This window comes from Podarcis tiliguerta (assembly GCF_965153285.1).
Source record: "Podarcis tiliguerta genome assembly, chromosome: 7".
NCBI classification, from domain to species: Eukaryota; Metazoa; Chordata; class Lepidosauria; order Squamata; family Lacertidae; genus Podarcis; species Podarcis tiliguerta.
Genome location: NC_139540.1, coordinates 58705332 through 58718240, shown reverse-complemented (window position 1 = coordinate 58718240; position 12909 = coordinate 58705332). Strand labels below are relative to the sequence as shown.

The 12909-nt window shown below is 42.7% G+C and overlaps 2 long non-coding RNA genes across 5 annotated transcripts in view; one reads left to right on the top strand and one right to left on the bottom strand.

Moving 5' to 3' along the window:
• LOC310681661 overlaps positions 1-3739 on the top strand; it is a 44231-nt gene extending 40492 nt beyond the window's left edge. For all 4 annotated transcript variants that reach the window (XR_014513462.1, XR_014513463.1, XR_014513464.1 and 1 more), the window contains 3 exons: positions 538-620; positions 1318-2731; positions 3097-3739. This is a non-coding gene — a long non-coding RNA (uncharacterized lncRNA). The remainder of the gene's footprint in view (positions 1-537; positions 621-1317; positions 2732-3096) is intronic.
• LOC310681768 overlaps positions 1-12909 on the bottom strand; it is a 55309-nt gene that overhangs the window by 31118 nt on the left and 11282 nt on the right. Inside the window, exon 2 of the long non-coding RNA XR_014513600.1 lies at positions 12258-12347. This is a non-coding gene — a long non-coding RNA (uncharacterized lncRNA). The remainder of the gene's footprint in view (positions 1-12257; positions 12348-12909) is intronic.

Below are 12909 nucleotides of genomic sequence, written 5' to 3'. Positions count from 1 at the left end.
GCCTATCTGAAAGGGTTGTTGTGAAAATAAATGAAGTAATATTGGTAAACCAGTTAGTAAGTTTAAAAATGTAAACAGAAATGATTATCGAGGGTCAGTACGGCCAAAGAAGAAAGGGTACAGGTAAATAAGGGGAAATAGGAGTGTATTGGCAAATGTGTATGATTTTGAGATTGTGAACAAAAGGACAGGGAAACAAAGCCCTGCTCTTTCCTTTTGCAAAGCTGGGCTTAGTAACCATGAGGGCTTGATACTTGATTTTAAAACCAGGGCTGTCATCCGAAGGAATCAACATTCTTTGCCAGATCTCAGATGGAATGGACTCTTCCGACTGTTCCCCTCACGCCGTAAATCTCCGCATCACATTCCATTTCCTCTCTGGCCCACTAATAAGACCAGCCACAATGGTTGAGATGCAATGTTAGCTGCTGGAAATGCTTTAGGAAACATTGGCAGCATCTTTATTTTTAAACATGGCTCGCACTGTTTCTGCTAATTACATTGGCCATATTAATGGCACAGACTGTTCATTTTCAGGCAATACTGAAAAGACTACCTAGAGAGGCGTTATTCTCCCCAGCACGGTGTCAGATGTCACCTGGTAGGATATTAAAACCAAGGTGAGATCGTGTTGAAAAATATTTTCTTTTACTGTACAGTAACTCATAGAGCACTGTTGAGTTCAAGAGAAATCCCTTTGCCGGAGAAACGTTAATGCAGGCTGCCAAAGGGGAGAGATTTTTCCACAGTTCACTGTTAGTGTAAGCCTTCACTACCACAAGACATGCTGTCCTGGAATGAACGGCCCTTTTAATGAGAGCTGAAGTTCAGCGTTTCATACCTCTGCTAAAAAGACAATCAAGTTAGAAAAGAGAAGCTTTGATACTCCTACCCTTGGCTTAATTTCTTTTTAACACAAGCACTAATTGGGTTTAAACAAACCAGGGTAGCACATAATAGATTTAACAGACTTTATTTCAGTGAGATGAGACCAAATTTGGTGTATTCAGAAAACACAGGCTCCCTGCTTTTATGAGGTAATTATGACTTAGTGTTTACTGTCTCCCTGATGAGGCTGTGGGCTGCTTTTAAAGTGGCTCTGGGATGAATCTCAGAAATACAATTTACAGTCAGTCCTTTTTGGCATGTAAAACACAGGGGGGGGGGGCATCTATCTATATCTATATCTATCTGTCTATCTATCTATCTATCTATCTATCTATCTATCTATCACTATCTCCCCAGCAATTTTTCTTCTGCATTTCTTCACTCTTGCTTTTCTCCAAAACAGCATTGATAATTTTCTTTCTCCTATAGAAAACATTTGCTGCCTCATCAGGAACAGGTTTTTTTTTTCCTTCTGAAGGCAAGAGTTGTAAGGATGTGTGTAGAGGACAATATTTTCCCTTGCAGCAGATACTCAAGAGTTTACAAGGGTAAATTCCTCTTGCTTCCATTTAGAAGCAGCCATCAGCTGATAAAAGTGTGAAGGTTGGGTCCTTTGGCAGTAAACTCACTGCTCCCTTTCATTCAGTTCCAGCTTCCGTTGGAACGAAGTATCTGGCTAGATGTCTTGGAATGTCTTCACAGTTGCTGCAGCAATGAAGGTCAACCTGACCTGCGCTACAGCTCAGTGGCCTGAAAATACGTCTACATATAGCTTCAAGAAGCACAATACTGTTCTGTTCTTGCTTTTACTACATTGAACGATTGTGGAAACTTGGTGTGAACAGAGCAGAGCACTTGTAAGATAGGGTTGTCTGGAGTTTTCCAGAAATATCTGGAATACCACAGTCTGCAGCAGTGTCTGGGTGGAAGAAAAAAAAGCTCAACAACTTTGGCAACAGTTTGAAATATGGCAACATTATGTGAGACAACCAGAAGCAAATACCTGCAAATATTAGAAATGGGCACTAATTTCAACTGTTGCCCTTTCAGTTTTGAATGCAACTTTTGGAATTTCAGAAATTGAAGTGATTCCTGTCATTTGGTGAACAGATGTATGGAAAGAAGCACCTCTTTTGGATTGCAGCACATGTTCTACATGCCTTTGGCTCCCTTTTGCTCCAGAGTTGTGTCCTTATTCTTGTTTATTTTCTGTCCCACCAGCATTGCTCCACAATGCCTTCTGAGTTGGTATGCTCTGTCACCACAGGCAAAACCATCAGTGCTCCACACAGAAGAACCCCCTTGTTCAACGATCCTGTGGAAATCACTTGTTATGTTGTTCAAAGTGCAAATGCAGAACTGGGCAATGGGCCTTTAAAGGGAGATCAGAGTAGGCTGCAGGTCCAGACCACCTAACCCTCATAAGGCCTAGTGTGCTGCTGAGACAGCAGGTCTCTTGGGTGAGTTCTGGCCAGCACCTGTTCAGCATCTTGACATACCAAGGTGTGTCTGGTGTGATCTGGTCCTGCCTGTTGTGCCATGCCTTGCCTATTGTGATCTGACATAGCCTGTCTTGACTTTGCTCTATCACATGTGACTCTGCTCTTCTGGATGTGACCCAGCTCATCCAGTAAGTGCCACATCTTAAACCAGCCTCTGCTGGGAGCCATGAGCCAATCTGGGCCAGGACAGGGCTATATTAAAATTTAAACCCACCATAATTGCTTGGGAGAAGAGAAACATCAGACCCACCAAGTATCCCTATTTTCCAGGGATAGTCCCAGATTTACACAAGCTGTCCTGGTTTCTGATTTGATCTTTGAATGTCTCATTTTCCCTTAAAGTAAAGGTAAAGGTACCCCTGCCCGTACGGGCCAGTCTTGACAGACTCTAGGGTTGTGTGCCCATCTCACGCAAGAGGCCGGGGACCAGCACTGTCCGGAGACACTTCCGGGTCACGTGGCCAGCGTGACATCGCTGCTCTGGCGAGCCAGAGCCACACACGGAAACGCCGTTTACCTTCCCGCTAGTAAGCGGTCCCTATTTATCTACTTGCACCCGAGAGTGCTTTCAAACTGCTAGGTTGGCAGGCACTGGGACTGAACAACGGGAGTGCCACGGGGATTCGAACCGCCGACCTTTCGATCGGCAAGCCCTAGGCACTGAGGCTTTAACCCACAGCGCCACCCGCGTCCCATTTTCCCTTAGAACGCCCCTATTTTCACTGGAGAAATGTTAGAGGGTATGGAGTTATACAACCCTCAAGCCAAGGGGATAAGTATACAACCTCTAGAAAACATCTGAAAGCAGCCCTGTTTAGGGTCGTTTTTTATTTTTAATGTTTTGTCATGTTTTTATAAATGATGGAAGCCGCCCACAGTGGCTGCGGCAAGCCAGTCAGATGGGTGGGGTATAAATAATAAAATTATTATTATTATTATGGAATAGGACAGGAATAGGCAACCTAAGGCCTGGGGGCCAGATCCAGCCCAATCGCCTTCTCAATCCAGCCCGTGGACTGTCAGGAAATCAGCGTGTTTTTACATGAGTAGAATGTGTCCTTTTATTTAAAATGCATCTCTAGGTTATTTGTGGGGCATAGGAATTTGTTCTCCCCCCCCCTTCAAAATGTAGTCCGGCCCACCACATGATCCGAGGGACAGTGGACCGGCCCGCAGCTGGAAAAGGTTGCTGACCCCTGGAACAGGACATCCCTATTTTCATTGGAGAAATGTTGGAAGGTATGCAACGTGTCTGCTGTTGTTATGTTTTTTTCTTTTACAAAGAAAACTCTGTAAAGTGCTGTGTGCACTGTGATGGTACCAAATAAATAAAAGGTCATTATTGCTTATTATTTGAGGAAGGGCCTCTACAGCATGCAGAAATTCCTGAGTTCAATCTCCAGCATCTCCAGGTGTGCATGGGGGAGAGCCTTGCCTGAAATCTTGGAGAGCTGTTTCTGGTCAGTGTAAACAATACAGGACTCGATGAACCAAATCTCTGGCTCTGCATAAGGCAGCTTCCTGTGGCCCTGTGCAATTTTCACACCGAACGCTCAATACAAGTTTTGCACCTGCAATTTGAATGGAAAGCCGATAGATAGAATTTAGAGTGACTTATCTTACATGAGAAGCATTCTCATTTCCACCCAAACGGCATATGCAAGAAGGCACTTAACATTGTCCATGTAAATGTCCCAAGAACAGGCAACACAAGGCAAAGTCATACTTTCTGTCTTGGCAGCAGACATGAGGGGAAGAGTTTGTTTAACATTACATTTTTCTCCATGGGAATCATTTATGGGCTCATTCCCATGAATGAAAATGGTAACATCAGAAGCAGAGCAAAGAATCCTTCTTGACAGTCCTAATGTATCTCAGGGAACCCTATATGCTTGATGATGCTATTTGGAATTGGGAACGAAGATTAAATGAGTGACATGATCATTACTTGGGCTAGGCAGTGAAAAGGTATCCTAGAGCGAGCAAATGAGCAGACAGAAGGAAAAGAGCCAAGGATGAAATGTTGAGACAGCCCACATGAGATTTAAAGCTACCGCCAGGGATGAGAAAGGGGACACTAGAGGAGACAAGTAGAAAATGCTAGAGAGGCTCTGGGACCTGCTTTGAAAAGGAGAGTAAAGGGAGGAAGTTATAACCCTTCCACTCAGACCGAAGAAGGGAAGGCATTTAACCAACTGAAATGAACTGTTGTTAACTATTATTTACCAATATGAGCACCAACCAATTTTCTCTGTCTCTGTGAAAGGGAACAAATTGTGCAGACAGATATTGCCTCAAAGAAATTCCATTTCATAAAATAATGCACTACAGGGTTTTTTATTTTAATAAAGCTAGTGCTAGGCCATATCCACATGTAGGATAAATGTGTGGGAAAAGGGGTAAGGAGAGAGGTATACTTTTCTCCACTGCATGCATGGGCATGCAGCATAGATAACAGGTACCCGGTGTGCTTGTATGCTCACTGTAGTAAAGTGACCTCTCTTCCGCTCGGAGTTGCTATACGTGGGTTTGCCTGCCTACAGGAAGTGGCCTTCCAACCCTTTTAGTCAAAATGTCCTCCCCTGATGGTTCACAAGCAGCACTAGTGTACAGTACTGCTCTTAAACGGAGCACAAAGGGGTATGGGAGAGGGATCTAGAGAGAGGCAGGGAGTACTTCTGGACTGTCGCTGTTTTTGGATGAGATTCAATCACAACCCAGCAAATTCAGCTCATGGTTGATAGGAGGTTTTGTGCAACAAACTCACTTCACCAAGAAGACTGAACTTTTTGTGATAACAAAAGTGATGGGGGAAATGCTCTGGAAAGCATTTTGGTTTGGCATGATGTCATCTAGCTTCCCTGAAAACAAATGCTCATTAAATAGCTAACCTTGCCCAACCTCTAACCTTGCCCAACAATCTAGACGAATCCTCAAAAATCAGGTTGTCCGGAAGCACCCAGAAAGCAAAGGCACACTAATGAGGTTTCCCCCCCAGTATTTGATGCTTGAAGCTGTTGCTTCATGTTTGCTAGAATAACACAGTTGGTAGAACATGAGACTTAATCTCAGGGTTGTAGGTTCGAGCCCTGCATTGCCGGGGGTTGGACTAGATGACCCTTCCAACTCTACAATTCTATGATTCTATGTTCCTTCACAGTAAGGCTGTTCTTTCCAGTATTACCCGATATGTCCTGTTTTATGAGGTGCCTGGGCTATGTGCTCCACGTCTGGCATCAACTCAGTCAGTGGGATGTCTAGGAGAAAACTTCCAGTGCTTGGGGCTGTGCTTTGCAATGCTGAATGGCTTTAAAAATATATATATTTGGTTTAAATTATGGTCTCTTAGCATGTGCGCACACAGAGTCCCTTGAGAGACTGGTGACATTTTGCAGCCACCCCTCTCCCCCCCTTCCTGACATGCTTGTATGCCAATGTCTGTGACACATAGATAATTTATGAAAACAGAGTAGATGCTTTTAAATAATTAAGTAATAGATAATGTGAGGGTTTTATTCCAGTGACGTACAATGGCTTTTGAGATAGGCCTGAGCCTGAGAGGGTTAGATTTTCACTTATTAGTAAAAAAGAAGAGAAAAGCGAAAGGGGGGGGGGAGGAAACTGAGGGGAGCTACTCAACTTGCACAGTGTAATTAACTAAATCAAGGCCCTTAAAGCCTCCCTGCGTTTTTGCAGCATATGTACTTCATCGCAGTCACATGATATCAGCAGCAGGCCTGTGGCAAAATGCCAGCTGATTGCCCCAGCCTAAATCACAAAGCGTCAGTGCAGCCTATTCTCTCTAAATTACAGGGCAAACAACAACACAGGTAAAATTAGCCAAGGCACTAATTATACAGCACGAGTGTGTAAAGGCTATAGAATGATAAATGGCAAATGTGGAACATGTTGTGTCATATCATGTAATCTTTCTTGCCGCAGTGCTGGGAAACAAAAGGGAGAATTGTGTCTTGTTTGTCTAACATGCCCTTGATGCAAATTAGAAATCCTTCCCAATTAAGATATCGTTAAATTTCCTTTGTTAACAAATTTTAAACAATGAATTAAGTGGTTGGGGTGATCATTGTTCATCTAACAAACAATTAACCCGATCTGAACCAGAGTTTGAAGAAACCCAGGAGCCTCTATTCCCCCAAGCTTCCTGCCTTTTCTTCTTCCTTCCTTTTACCCCCAAGCGCCTCTTGAAATGAGGCAGGGCATCTGGGAATGCTAACGCAGCACCTTCCAGACTAGAGCAAACTGTTCCTCAGAAGCGGGGCTGGAAATTCACGTGGGCCTTAACGGCATGTAACAGTTCAGAATGACTGCAGCCTCAGAAGAGCTCAGGCAGGCAAAGCCACAGAGGCTGTTGCTGCACCTCAGATGGTTTTGTTCTCTGTGGGAGAACTTCCATTTGCAGTGGAGTAACTGTTCAATGGGGTTGCCAGATTCTTTGTCGGAGCTTGCTCCGGTGCTTCAAACAACAGCTTAATCCGCAGGCTGTAGTTTGGGTTCTTTTTGCTCAGTTGGCAACTCAGCTGCTCAACCTGATGTGCAGAGCCATCCTTGTCGTTCGGTGATCCCAGGTTGAGCATTTAGGGTGCCTTCATAGAAGAAATATTTTGTCCACAATGTGACAGGCACAGGCTGGACGATGAGGAGTGGTGGGAGGTTCCAATCAGAAACAATAATAATATAAGCCATGCTTAAAAAAGATAAGCCATGTTATTAACTAAACCATTCTTATGCATTTCACTCTGTCATATTTTTGGACACAGGTGCATTTATTTAGGTGAATGGATAGGGCTCCAAAATAAAGGTTGTACACAGGGTTCTTCAGACAATGAATCCACCACTATTCTCTTCTAGAGAGCCCCTGCCAGTAATAGAGATGCTACTGGCCAGGTGGGCAATATAATCTAGATGTGTCTGGCTCTAGAATAGGGATGGTGAACCTGTGAGCTTCCAGATGTTGTTGGACTCCAACTCCCATCATGCCTAGCCAACGTGGAGGGCAGAGGTTGCCCAGCTCTGCTCTGGAACATATGAAACAATAGTAAAGAAGAGTGACTCTGGTTACATGTGGAATTCACTTGCCCCACCATTGACTAACTACGACTTTTCTGCACCATTAGGATATGGAAGTGGGGGAGGAGGGTGCTTCACATTTACTTTCATTTTCATTATTAGAGACCTTGTTTCACTGCTTGGGCATTAGAAGCACATTCATTTCATTACCCACATTTGTTCTTGTTTCCATATATAAATTTTATAAAACAATTTATGAAATAAATAAAATTAATTCACGGGTGTCGTTTTCTTTTTTTTAACTTTCCCTGAGCTAATTTCAGAAGGCCGTTGAATCATGTGGTGGGCTTTCCTGGGGAAAATAAAAGTACTGTTGCCAGGATGAAGCCACCAAGAGGACCTACAGTGTCCCCTGAAAAGCGTCTGGGTGGTAAATAGGTAACAAAAGCAAATTCAATTTGTTTTCATTTCTTCCTGATAGTGTTTTGTAATTAATAAACATTGAACTGAGTAGAGGAAATGATGCCTATTATCAGTGACCAAACAAGGGTTTCTGTCTTGTATGCAGAGTTACTCTGGCAAGAAATGTAAAATTAACAATTAGAAGAAAATTACTTCTGCCTGTGGACAAAACTTTTTCTCCTTATTGTCTGCTTAGTGGAACTGAAGTGAGACAATCAGATTAAGGGCTTCGTTCATTTACACTTTTTCTGATTAATCCCTCCTCATCCTGATTATTATTGACAACATCAGAGTGTACAATAACCTTAACCTGCTTAGCTTTCATGAATATAAATGTGTCTGTCCATCAGTCACATTTGCATTTGCAAAATGTCCTTCGTACAAGGACTTAGGAACTGGAAGGCAATCAATAAACATAACATTGGTTAGTCTTGATTCAATGAAAAAATGACCAGCAGGTATTTCAGAATGCATGCCTTCGGACTAACGCACACACCTATAGTTTGTGTGTGTGTAAAAATAAAAAAAGCGGGTCAGTGTGAATTGGAATGTCAGCAGATGAAGCATTCATTCAAAGTGGTTCACTGTGAACCTCGATCCGGCAAATGGCTATGTAGAGCAAATAAAAAATCCCTCAGGCTCAACATTGCCTCTGCCAAACTCTTATACGATTCCCTGAAAACACTGTTTGTCATGAAATGTCAGTGTTTCCCAGACTTCTGATGCACACTTTTCCCTATACAGTGGTACCTCGGGTTAAGTACTTACGGTAATTCGTTCCGGAGGTCCGTTCTTAACCTGAAACTGTTCTTAACCTGAGGTACCACTTTAGCTAATGGGACCTCCCACTGCCGCCACACCACCGGAGCACAATTTCTGTTCTCATCCTGAAGGAAAGTTCTTAACCCGAGGTACTATTTCTGGGTTAGTGGAGTCTGTAACCTGAAGCGTCTGTAACCTGAAGCGTATGTAACCCGAGGTACCACTGTATTAACATGAGATGCACATGTGAAGGTTTGGAATGTGCAGAATGATTCACTACCTGCCCTCAGACAGAGGAGCCAACTGTTTTGTGTGGGTCTCTACTGTGATGTATATCTGGACTGGAAGCAATTGAATGATCCAGTCCTCACACCAGATACAGGAACATCCTATCCCCTGCTGAAGACTGATTGGAAACAGACTGGTTCACACAGTTTCCATGAGGGGCGGGGCAGGGCAGGGCAGGGGGAGAAAACCATTTATACCTCCCTGGATCCCTTGTACTAAATAGAGAGGTACCTTATTTGAGGTCAGACTATTTGTTGTCCACTTAGCCCAGTGTTGTCTATTATGACCTTCAGCAGCTTCCCCCCATCACCTACTTCCTGATTCTTTTAACTCAGGGTTGGGGAATGTGTGGCTCTCAGGATATAGTTGGACTCCAACTCCCATCAGTCCCAGATAACATGGCCACAGTCAGGTATGATGGGAACTGTAATCCAACAATCTCTGAAGTATTAGCAAAATTGCAGCTAGGAAGCCAACACCATGTGCCATATTGACTCTTCTTGAAATTAGAACAATGCCCAAACACTTGTTAAAACATTCAAAAAACCTTTCCTTGCAGAACATATGACTAAATAAGAATATATGCAAAGTATCAGCATTTACATCCTTATCCAAGCATGGGCTTATTTTTTCTTAGTTGAAGATTGCAGCTCCTTCCTTAAACCTTGAAACAAATGGAATAGGATGCCTCCCATGTGACCAAATTTAACCAATCACACGAGAGTTACTGGAGAAAAATCCAGAATTAAACACACAGTAATGCATTTAAGCATTCCCAATTTCAGTAAATTAAATTGCTGTACTTAACATGGAGGGCCTCAGGTTCCCCATCCCTGGAATTACCAGGGACCGAATTTGGGATCTTCTGCAGGAAAGCGTTTACCACTGAAATAGGTTCTTTCATCAAACTAGGAAGCGCTTGCTTTCGTGAGAATGGATTATGACACACAGTTTCGGAATGGGTGCAGTATACCAATACCACTCAGCTTATTTTTCAATGTTGCGTCCATTCACGGTGAAGAGCCTTCCCAGTGAATAATGCAACATGCATTCTCATTCATTCTTGGGTGGTTCCAGTAAAGAATTCACAAAAACAAAGAGACAGTTATTGCTTAAGTCTAGCTTGACACCCTGACCTTAGCTGGGACTGCTGTGCCAACAAACAGAAATAAAAAGGTGCAAATTAAAACCAATTATTATCAACCTGAAGTGTGAGATGGAACTGTGAAATTCCTGGCTTTTATCAGCAAAACCCTCTGTGCTTTCCTAATAGCAAACTGTTTGGCAGCCAAAGACATTTGTAACATAAATAGTAAAAAGTTTCCTTTCTTTCTTTCCTTTTGTGCGCAAATGGAGAGAAGAGGAATTAGCCATTTAATTATTTAAAGAGCGTGGGAGAAGCAAAAAGACTGACAAAAAAAGAGAGTGCTACTGTTTAAATTAGCAATTAGGGAACTTCTCAGAGTATATATTTTAAAGAGAGAATATGCAAGCAGCATAATGTGCTTTTGAAGGTCTTGGCCTTTCTTAATTTAGCGTATGATATATAGAAGCTGTGGAGCTCAGTCTTGCTTCTGCATTGGTTTCAGGATGCTGGAAGGCAGCAGACTGAGAATCAAATCAAAACAAAACAAAACAAACAAACCCACAAGATATAGGAAGAAGTAAAAGAACAAAGATATTAAAAAGCTTGGTGAGAAACTAAGTGAAATGATGGTTTGGGCAAAATGACAAGGTGCTGAGGACAACCAGGAATGGAAGTGAAATATCCATGTACAACAGAGTAAGAGAACATTTCCCATCCATCTTTATAGCATGTCCTGGAGTTGTAATCGTATGCAGAAAACTCCTATACATACAGAGACTCATGTGGCTGGAGGGAGCCATAAGGGGCACCCATTTCTTTACACTGATGCAACATGCACCTAACTCTGGAACAGGGCTGCTCTTTGAATCAAGAAATACACTTAGGGTTTTGTTTTGTTTTCTGTTTTCAAATGTCACGTCACGAACAATGAATGTCCTTTCACAACCGCAACCGTCCATTAAAATCTGATTTAATTAATATCCCACTGTTAATAAAACATGTTGATCAATCAGAGTCTCTTTCAGATCTAAGATGGTGGCATGGTCATGATCTGGACTATAAGATAATTATTCCCCTCCCCACCCTGAGCATCTCTGCGGATGCAAAGGTATGTCGAAGGTCTTTCTTGTTCAGAATCATTCAAGCATGGAAAAAGTGGATACAGAGAAGTTTTGCTTCTTTTCTCATAATACCAGGACCTGCGACCATCCAATGATACTGAATGTTGGAAGTTTCAGGATGGACAAATGGAAGTATTTATTCACATAACACATAGTTACACTATGGAATACGCAACCACAAATAGTAATGGCCACCAGCTTTGACAGCTATAAAAGGAGCTTAGACAAAGTCCTGGAGGATAATTCTATCAGTGGCTATTAGTTCTTTTTCTACTTGTAGTGTTACAGACAGAAAGCTTCTGAATACCAGTTAATGGGATGCCACAAGTGGGGAAAGCACTGTTGCCCTAAGGTTCTGCTTGTAGCCTTCCCAAGGGCATTTTTTCAGCCACTGTAAGAATTCAAGTTCCTATTAAAGGATTGGGCCCATTCTCCTCTGGCCCCTTTCTACATTTCTGTAGACCTGTTGTAATTCTTTGAAGATTTTCTGGTGTTTGAGTGTCAGATAATTAGAAATGAGGTGAGAAAATGCAGAGGGGACTTTGAAATCCTTTTGTGCTGCCTACCGGCAGAGCTGTGCCGGTTTTTTTTGGGGGGGGGGTGTTTTTTAAGCCTTTGTAATTTCATTCCTCTTATTCAAATGATCCCATAAGCCACTTTTAAGAAATGGTTCAAATGTCAAAATTTGGAGCAGATCTATAGGGTGCCTGTAACAAATTTGGGCAAATGGAAAAGGCTGCTTTGCAGGGTGAGGAGTAGGGAGTACAGACTGTTAATCAAGAGGATGAAAAAGATTTGTTGCAAAGTTATTAGAAATCTGCCCTCCAAGCTAAACCTACTTGAACTTTATGCTGGACATTTTAACGGTGGTAACAATGTTGAGGCAACTTCTGTCTTGGCTTGCTGCCAAGCCCATCCACATCGCCTGCAAATAAGGTGAAACTTCCCAGACACACCAGTTGGTTGAACAAAAGTGTAAAGATTTGTTTTTAAAGGCTAAAATGGGCTGTACTGAAACACTCTTTAAAAAAAAAAAAATCATTTTGGTTATTCACTTGGCAATGTCTTGTGAACTTTGCGTTTGCAGGCTCTTTTCGAACTTTAAAGAACATTTTTTACCTTCCTCATTCCAGTGATGGTCAAGACCTGGGCTGTCACTGATGAATGCTGCTTCAATACCAGTCTCCCTTCTGAATAGCAGGGCTGAGCCTATACTGAAGTGGAATGAGACATTTGTCTCAAGTGATAGGCATAGGAGTGGAAGATTAGTGTCCCCTTGTTTCCCCCAACGCACACCGATATACAGCAGGGTTACCATGAGTTCCATGCCACCCTTGAAGTCTTCTCCTAGCACTCACGAAGCCTGTGAGCCCAACCACTCACTGCCCTCTTGGTCATGAACTGGTGGTGGTGCTTGCTCTGAGGGACAGTTCAGTCGGTAGAGCATGAGATTCCTAATCTCAGTGTTGTGGGTTCAAGCCCCACGCTGGGCGAAAGATTCCTGCATTGCAGGGGGGTGGACTAAAAGATCCTTGTGGTTCCTTCCAACTCTACAATTCTATGATTCTTTCATCCCTTGAAAAGTAGAGTTGAAGGAGGCAGCGAAAAGAATGGTCATCTTCTCCATTTCTTCTTTCAACTCTATGTGCCCACGGACCTAGAAAACCTGATGGCTCCTTATATACACAATATCCATACACATACAGGCAAAGGACAAGGTGCCCCTCCCCCCAAAAAATGCAAAAGTCAAAAGTACAGGCAGGTGAATCTT